Source organism: Talpa occidentalis, unplaced genomic scaffold (genome assembly GCF_014898055.3).
Source record: "Talpa occidentalis isolate TD23 unplaced genomic scaffold, MPIMG_talOcc4v2.1 talOcc4.9, whole genome shotgun sequence".
NCBI lineage: Eukaryota > Metazoa > Chordata > Mammalia > Eulipotyphla > Talpidae > Talpa > Talpa occidentalis.
The window spans coordinates 112,190,042-112,198,639 of NW_023605305.1; the positions used below are offsets into that span (position 1 = coordinate 112,190,042).

Here is an 8,598-nt window from a genome sequence, read left to right on the forward strand (position 1 = left end):
TTTTGTTTTTTAATTTATTATAATTATTTTTTTCCTGGCCCCTTATTTGGCCCCCCTACATTCCCCCTATAAGTGAAACCATCAAAGTATTTGAAACATAACGTGCATGAAATCCTTTGTCACATTCAGCTAACTCTCAGGGTCACTCATCAGGAATAGGGTTCCTAGCTGTAGATTTAAGCCAGAGGCCCCCAGATTCTCTCTTCAGAAAAACACAAGCAAAAAAAGAGCTGGAGTCTTTCAGTGACAGTCAAGTATGTTAGAAATGTAAGGGAAAAAAGCTTGAAATTCAATATATGTGGGAAACACTTAAACACATATTTCAAATTTTACAACTGAACAAAAATTGTCAAAAACAAAATCTCTGAGTCAAAAAATTTTTCCCTTACAAAGAGAAAATAGGCCATCTTTTCAAGCTTCTGCAGAACATTTACAAAAGTAATCATAAATAAGGTACAAAGATGAAATCAGTAAGTTTCAAAGCATAAAAATTATGAGTCATTTTATATCACAAAGTAATCAAACTAGACATTAAACAAACAGTCCACTTGAGGTGGAAGATAAACTCCCAAATTGTTATTATGACAAAATGAAATAAAAATTACAGATCTAGGCTATTTTTAAAATAATGGAAAAGAGAACATTTTTCATGCATTCATGTAGTAAATACTTACTGATCACCTACATTGTTCTCAGAGCAGGAAAAGACACAAATTTTGTCTCACGATGCTTACATTCAACCAGTATTTTGGAGGATTACAGCTAATTAACAAGCACAATAAGAAAATATCAGAGATGGTGCATGTTTTAATAAAAATAAAACAGAACAATGGGAAAGTGACTGGGGTTGGGAGGAAGGTGGGTGGGGGTCTCAGAGATGGCATTTAAGCTGAGATCTGAGCATCAGGAAGAATCCACCATGTGATTCTTCCAGCGTGTGAAGATCTGGGAAAAGAACATTCCAGCTGAGCTACAACCTACACTGTGCACCAAATTTAGAGACTTGCCACTTGGATTAAAATTTAAATAAATTTAAACAAAAAATAAAGTTAATTTAAAATTCATTTAATTCAACAGAAATTAATAGCTTTAAGATTTCTTATTGAAGTAAGAACTAAAATAATTGAATTATTGATTCAAGTAAAAGAATAAGAATAAAAATTCTTTTCAACATAGAAAGGAAAAATGAAAATAACCAAAATAAATTAATGCAAAATGAAAGACAGAGAAAAACAGGAATGATTTAAAACCCAAGATTTAGTTATTTTGGATGAAAAGTTTAAAACATAAATATCTAAATGAGAATTTAATAAAAACACATAAATATAAAAATAAGTATAGACAGCTTCCAATTTTTAAACAGAACTAAGATAACTCTAGTTCTCTCTCTCTCTCTCTCTCACACACACACACACACACACACTCACATACAGAAAAAGAAAGGCATATCAAACTTAAGACCAATCTCATTTATGTGTTTGGAATCACAAACCTATTAAGCTGAGTCCCCAGAATGTTAAATGATGAGCATGCGGCCCAAATGCACGTTGCCTGTGTGGGGCAGGCATTGCCAAGTCAGGACATTCATGCACAACTGGCTTGGGGTTAGCAAATTCCAGGCACCGTCAGTGGACTGAAGCACACACTTCCACCATCAGGAGTATGAGTTGATCATCTATTAAAAAAAAATATATGAACTCTTGCCATTTGTGATAATGATGGAACTGGAAGGGATAATGCTAAGCAAAACATGTCAGAAGGAGAAAGAGAAACACTGGGTTCTCTTATATGTGGAGTATAGAGAAATAAAACAAAGGGTCAGTTGAAACCAACTGTTCACAAACCTTAGAAGTCTGGTTGTAGAATTGGGGCTACCAGAGGGGGAGTGGAAGGGGAGAGAGTAAAGTGAGGAGGGAGTTTGACTGTGGAGGGCTACAGGTGGAGGCCTTGGTGTGGGGGTGGGGGGTGTGTGGTAACATACACCTGAAGGTGTACCTCTATACCTCTATGCCATATACAGTCTTATAAATAAATCCTATGTCAATGAAAAAGCTTTTTTAAAGAACTTAGATACATACATTTTACTTTGTAGAAATAAAACTTTCAAATAAAAAGAAATGAGTGGGAGTTGGCAAAACAAGGCCTGGGGCCCAATAGTGTCCTTGGAAACTTTTTTTTTTTTTTAGGGGCTCTTCTTCTTTTATAAATTATTCTTTTTTTAAATTTTATATATTTTTTACATGATTTTTCATTTTTGTACAATGTATGCATTTTCATTTTGGTGATAGTCTCCATACAATTCCCACCTCCCCTAGTTTTGATCTTACTCCCTCCTCACCCCCTGTAGTGTGTCTCTGGTTTATAGTTGCTTGTTGATTTTGATTTTTACTTTATTATAATTAGTCTTTTTCCTGGTCCCTTATGAAATAGCAAATTTAAACAGAATTGAAGAAGCAATTAGTGGACTGGAAGGTAAATCTGAGAAAATTAAGGAGTATATAATACCACATGACAGAAATGTGAAAAAGAAGCTAAGTCTCAGGAAAGATAGACTGAGAAGGAGCAGTTAGTTGTACTTCCAAAAGGAAAGATTAAAGAAAATGATAGAGAAGAAATATATGAAGAGAAAATTATTGTGATATTTTCAGACTCGATAAAAACATAAATCTTAGATTCAAGACAAACATTAAGAATAAATGTTTCGTGGGCCTCCCCGGTGGCGCAGCGGTTGAGCGCTGGGTTGAGAAGCTTCCTGCGGCCTCTGCAGCGCCGGTTCGATCCCCGGCTGCTCCCCGGCCACCAGAGGAGGATCCCACATGGCGCGCAGACCTCTCCTGCCGCCCGCTGCTCCCCTCAGCAGTGTACTTCGGTCCTTCTGCCTGCTCTGCTCCCTGCTCTGGCTCTGGTGAATTCTCTCACCCTCCCGCGCTTCTGACTGTACCCAGTGCTTGTATAAACAACAACAAACAAACAAATAAATAAAATATGCCTCTATACAAAATAAAAAAAAAAAATAAGAATAAATGTTTCGTGTATTCTTCAGAAATTCTTCATCAGAACAAAAATAGATCTGCACCTGGACATATTATGGTAAATTATAAAGCACAAAAGAAAAATTTAAAGTAAGCAGTGAGAAAACACAAGTTACCACTGTGCGGTAGCTCCTGTAAAACCACCTAAACATATTATATAGATCTTTTGGAAAAATAGAGTTGTAACTGGGCATATGGGCAGTTGTGATAGAATTATAGAATTCTAGGGCTTTCCCTGGTGGCGCAGGGAGTTGAGCGGAGCACTGTGAAGCTGTCCGCAGCCTCTGCAGCGCCAGTTCGATCCCGGCCGGCCGGTGAGATTCCCACATGGTGGGGCAGACCTCTCCTGTCTCGCCCGCTGCTCCCCTCAGCAGTGTGTTTCAGTCAATCTGCCTGTTCTGCTCTCCACTCTGGCTCTGGTGAAGCCTCTCACCCTCCCGCGCATCTGGCCTGTACTCCGGTTCTTGTATAAATAAATAAATAAATCTTTAAAAAAAGAAAGAATTATAGAATTCTATAGAATTCTATAATTAAGGCATAGCTTATACATTTGACTTTAGAGTCGTGTAAGATTTTACATAATTATGAAACAAATTGAAAAATCTTAAATGCAACCCCTTAAAGTAAAAAGAAACAGCTCTTACACATCTACATTGTGGCTTGATCACATGGAAAGAAATGGCTTGATCACATGGAAACACATCTACAGAGTGACTTTAAGACATAGTAATTTGTATATCTCTAGTTTATATAACCTAAGGACAAAAATAAATTTTATATATATACACATTAACCTATAAACTATTTACAGTAATCACATTATTAGTGGTATCATGTGTGCTTGTGTGATAAAGCAAATGAATAATTATGGTACTCTCTTAGTCTTCTAGGGCTACCGTAACAAAATGTCACAGATTTAGTGGTTATTTTCTCTCTATTCTGGAGGCTGGGAGGCCAAGATCAAGGTTTCATCAGGGTTGGGTTTTACCTCGTAGACGGCTGCCATCTTCTGGGACTCTGCATGACTTTCCCTCTGTGAATATGAGGGTGTGGGGGACAGAAAGCAGCTCCTGCTTCTCTTATCTTTATTATAAGGACAGCAGTACTGTCAGATTAGGAGGTGACTCTTAGGACCTAATTTAACCTTACTCTCAAAAGGTTCTATCCCCAAATGCAATTCCATTGGGATTAAAACTTCCACATAAGGATGGGGGAAGGGAGCAAACCATAACAGGTGCCACTGATAATTGCAATTTCTGTGCCTGGATTATTGTCTCCAAATGCCATTTCCTATTAAAATGCCCCAGAGCTACTTAGACAATATCTGATTCCAGGACTGAGAAAGGAAATACACAAGCTGGTTATCAAAAATCTCACAATCCAAGTAACAAGGAAGTTATTCAAGCAATTTCAAAGAATACAGAAACTAACTCCAATAATCTTCCCCCAGCCAAAGATAGGATAATTTTATTTTTAGAATTGATTTTGACTACAAGGTAATTCTAGCAAATCTAGGAAAGACCCAATATTTTTAAAATAAATCTCTTTCTGCTTTAAATAGGTCATAATTGTGTTTTTGTTCCTTGCAATTAAGAAATCCAACAGATATTCAGAGGAAACTTTCTTAGTAAAATGTCATGCATAATAGATGGTCAGTAAATGTTTATTTCTCCTAGGAGTCAAAAATCTACAGTGACTTCTTTTCAGATATTAAAAACTACCCAGCAAATTTCTCTATCTGGAGAGATTTTAGTGAGCAGGGTCATTATGTTGAAATGTCCGCACCCATACCCAGTTCTCTTGCAATCCCTGCTTCCTATCTCGCTGTAACAAGTAGACATAAGATCTCTTCTCTCTTCCTCAATTGGGTGCTAAGCGGGTAAGTGAATTAAGTGCTTTTCTTAGAGTCTGGATCTCTGAACCTACCAGTATGCCTGAGAATTCAACTGGGAGAGGAAAAAATCACACACAGACATCAATGCTTAAATATGTGCCCAAACTTTAAGAATTAACAAGTGCTGGCTTGGCTCTTGATCCTCATTTGCTGCTACTCCTTGCTTTGCACAGAACTCTCTGGGGAAAATAATGGCAAGAAGGGACACGGGACAGTGGAAAGGGTGCGACTCAGGTGTCCCTTGGGTCCCAGGTAGGGGGAGGAGTGGTAACGCCATCAAAACACACCAAGACCCCACTCCTGTTCTTACAGAGCCACCCAGAAATAGGAAGCAGAAGGGGTAAGAGAACACAGCCTGGAGTTGCCATTTCAACATAGTGACCCTCAGGTTCATAATTAGGGGATCTGACAGGGGGAAATATGATAGAGGGAGAAGAAAAAGGGAGAGCGAAAATGTCCTCTTCTGTGTTCCCCACTCCATTCTCCTTACCTCACTCTCCCCATTAATTCCCACCCACATGTCCAAGGAAGAGAGTGATAAAAATGGTAATGAGGATGAGTCAAGCTCATAGATATTTACTGGCTGCATCATTCTCTTGAAGTGCATGTCTTGGGAATTTCTTTTTCATACGTCTTCTGTGCTAAGAAGAGTCGCAGAGTTGCAATCTGTGACTTACCCCATCTCTGTTCTAGATCTTTAGGAGAAACTCATTTCTCTCTCCTGTCCCCGGCACACTTTCATCTTTTCTCATCATCTGAAAATTAAAATATAGAAGCTCAGGAAAAAGGAATAAAGTTACATGAAAAGGTATGAAAGAGGTGACTTGCTCTACTTTTGATTTGAGCTTTGCCATTTGATTAGAGAAAAAAATCCTCCAGGGGTCATTCCCAGCTTTTCAATGATCCACATTAATGCTTGAGGTCAAAAGAATATAAAAAAGCACGAACCTGGCCCTGTTCTGTGACCATGGTTTCTCTCTTGTGGGGCCCCTGGGTGAGAACATTGCTCTGGCAAGAAGGGATTTGGTGTGTAGAACCTGGGCCCAAATCCAATCCTATCCCCAAAGAACCCCATGTCACCAGAGACAAGCAACTCTGGTGTTAACAGTTCTGCCATTTTAAGACAGGTTGTGGCCAACACTTTGGCCGCTCCACTTAGAGTCCAGCTGAGCAGTGCCCACAGGGATTAGAAGGAGCCAAGACAACCAGGAGGAGGCTCAGCTCTTGGAGTTGCGAGACTCCGGTCTGTCCCTACGCTGGCTGTGCCTCATTGCCTCTGTCGTGTCCATTAGTCTCTTTTTGACAAAGGCTCACACTCCTCCACTTTAGGGAAACCTGTTTCCTATGGAACGACTTAAAGGAACTACTTAAAGGTGTGAGGTGATGGCCGCCAACAAGGGATCTTGTGTTCTGCAGAAAATGTGGCTGAGATGTGGCTGGATCTCTGTGCTTGGGAGATGATCCTTTCAAGGCAAGTTCACAGGCTGCTGCAGCCTGATCTTGTGTTTATTCCCCACCAGGGGTCTCAGATACCATCCCAGGTCCTCTGCTTCCCTCTTCTGGTCAGTTGAAAGGAATCTTTATAGCCATTTAGAGTTGAGGCATCTAGTCATGAAACCAAGTCATAACAAGTCCAAACGACTTTTCAATGCACAGAAAGCTCCACCCAGGAAGTGACATCATTAAAGATAACATTATTACATTTCACATATGCTCACACCAGGCCATCAGGACACCTACTTGACTATATAAACCTAGAGGGAAGATGTTAACCTTCAGTTCCCAAACATCATGTCAATGTGTGTCTGTGCAGAGAGTTCTGTGACCAAATAACTTTGAAGAATCTTAGGGTAAAGTAAGTTACAGGTTTCTCTACTACAAAATTTCTCAATGCCTTTAAATTGCTAATGGGCATTTTGAATCCCTGAGGATGATAAAACGTGTAGATTTTGATCAATGAGTCATTTATTGAAGAGCATCCCATGGGGCGGTGGTGCATTCTGCAGAACAGTCCAGAGAAATGTGACACCAGATGTTGAAGAGGTGAATTACAGAGGAGAGATGTCCACACTATAAAATGCTAGGTGTTGTCTCACCCAGGCCGACACCAGGACCAACGAAGCAAATGACCACAACACCTCTTGATCTCACATTAGACTCAGGTTTATGCACTAAGCTCAGATTTAAAAAGGGCCCATCCCTTCCTTTTGTAGATAAGGCGACTGAGATTCAGAGACCTATGAAGGAAGTCCAGTCTCAAAGCTCTATGAAGAAATATAACCATAATATCTGTTCGTGGGAGTCCAGGCCTCATGACCTGCTCCATTGCAAAATCCACATTTTGACAGGTTAGATCAATATGTAGAGGACAAACAAACTTAAAAGAAGGCTATGGATCAGGCCAGCCCCGAGATCTTTCTTTGGAAAGATGTACACAGGATGTTGTAGGATTTGATAAAACAAGACCAGACTTGTTGTTCATTTATAAACCCACAGAGGGCATTTTTATAAAAGTCGTCTTCCTCTTTCATACATCAAATGGGAAGTCGGCAAATACAGTTTGTGTGAAATTCCAAAGTTGCTTTGAAACTGTTTTCATAAACGGTAGCACATTTGGGAGAGCACCATAGCCTTCCGTGTTAGCTGAGCGTGTCTTGGTTGCTAGTGATGAAAACCTAGGCTGAACTTGCTCAGGCTACATAAAAGAGTGAAGGGGGGTATTTATTGGAAAGTTCTCATAGCAAAGGGAGAGTTGGAGAAAGAGTAAAAGAGCCACCAAGGTTCTCCCTTTTTGTCTAGATGTTTCTATGTGTCAACATTGCTGTCTCCTCCTGCTGCCCCATGGGGGCAGGGCTGTCCTTGAGGCATAGGCTGGCATCTCCCACCAGAAAAGGATAGCCTCAAGGTCAACAGCTCTGACAGGTTCCACCTTTGGAGGTGTTATTTTCTGAGACAAGGGATAGAGGGTCTTAGAGGAGGCAGATTACATGAAGATAAGAAGTCAAATACTGAACACTCTGCCTACTTGCTGTACCATCTTGGCCAAATGACTTAAACATTTTAGCTTCTGCTTCCTTATTTATAAAATGGGGATAATGATGGTATCTTCTCTGTAGGTTTTATGGGATGGTTAAATGAGATAAAACAAATTTTATGTAGCACCTGCCACAAGGGCAACAATCAATATCATTAGCTATTAACATTACTGGCTCATGTTGGAGGCTGGGAGGCCAGGTTTAGATCAATCACTATGGAATTTAATGGAGAGAGTAAAAGTATAAACTGTGTGTTCTGATTCGGTTTCAAATTCCAGTCCTGCACTTACTAGCTGTAACTTAAGCAAGTTAATAATTCTGTGCTTTTGGTTTCTTCATCTATAAAATGGGGGCAATAATGGTTTCTATTTTGTAAAGTGGTTTCAAGGCATAAGCAAGATGATAAATAGCAATTATGTATCATCTTGCCTAGTTCATAGTAATAAGCATGCAGTAAAAATATTATTTTTATCATTAAGACTGTGTGGGTGGTTTATGAAGACAGTGCTCATTAGTGCTATGATATTAGAAGGAGTTTTTCACCCACTTGCTCATTCCGTCAACAATTATTTATTGAGTGTTTCTGCTATGCAAGGCAATGTGCTAAATGTAGAGAATACAGAGCTAGGAATAAGAT

General features: G+C 39.5%; 1 long non-coding RNA gene across 1 annotated transcript; it reads right to left on the reverse strand.

Annotated features, from left to right (window-relative positions):
* Positions 1-1,466: 1,466 nt before the first annotated feature.
* LOC119236340 (uncharacterized) lies at positions 1,467-6,583 on the reverse strand. Its single transcript, XR_005123030.2, has 3 exons — positions 5,875-6,583; positions 5,604-5,681; positions 1,467-1,675 (listed from the first exon to the last, which is right to left on the reverse strand). It is a non-coding gene; the product is annotated as an uncharacterized LOC119236340 (long non-coding RNA).
* Positions 6,584-8,598: the final 2,015 nt, after the last annotated feature.